Raw genomic sequence first — 819 nt, 5'->3', positions numbered from 1 at the left:
GTGTGTGTGTGTGTGTGTGTGTGTGTGTGTGTGTGTGTGTGTGTGTGTGTGTGTGTGTGTGCGCGCGTAGTTGACTGAACCAAATTTTATTTTTCAATATATGAGGTAAATATTACTATTATATCTATATCTATATCGAATCAAAGATACAAAATAATGTTTTCACATGAAAAATGCCTTTTCATATAAAAGTTTCACCGTAAAAATATTAACGCATAGTTTCACGAAGTGAATTTTACAAAAGCAGAAAACCACATTTGAAGGAAAAATTTTCATATAAAATAAATTTCGAAATAAGTATTACTGCATGTTTTTACCGAAAAAGGAAATCACACTTTACTAACCATTTTACGCTGTTTTCGATTTATTGCTGTTTATAGCCTGTTCTTCAATACAGTATTTGATCTCACACACAACTCACCCACAGGCACACGAACACACGCATATATACACACACAGACATATATTAGTGTGTGTTTGTGCATATGCATAATGTAACCATGTGTTTCGATACGTTCGGTTGATATTTCTCCAGCTTTATGTAAATATCGTTTTGTTTTATATCTAGGCGCAGGAGTGGCTGTGTGGTAAATAGCTTGCTTACGAACTACATGGTTCCGGGTTCAATCCCACTGCGTGGTACCTTGGGCAAGTGTCTTCTATTACAGCCTCGGACCGACCAAAGACTTGTGAGTGGATTTGGTAGACGGAAACTGAAAGAAGCCGTCGTATATATATATATATATATATATATATATATATGTATGCATGTGTGTGTGTGTGTGTATTTTTTGTGTCTGTGTTTGTCCCCCCCCCCCC

This window comes from Octopus bimaculoides, chromosome 6 (assembly GCF_001194135.2).
Source record: "Octopus bimaculoides isolate UCB-OBI-ISO-001 chromosome 6, ASM119413v2, whole genome shotgun sequence".
Lineage (NCBI taxonomy): Eukaryota > Metazoa > Mollusca > Cephalopoda > Octopoda > Octopodidae > Octopus > Octopus bimaculoides.
This window is presented reverse-complemented; position numbering follows the sequence as displayed.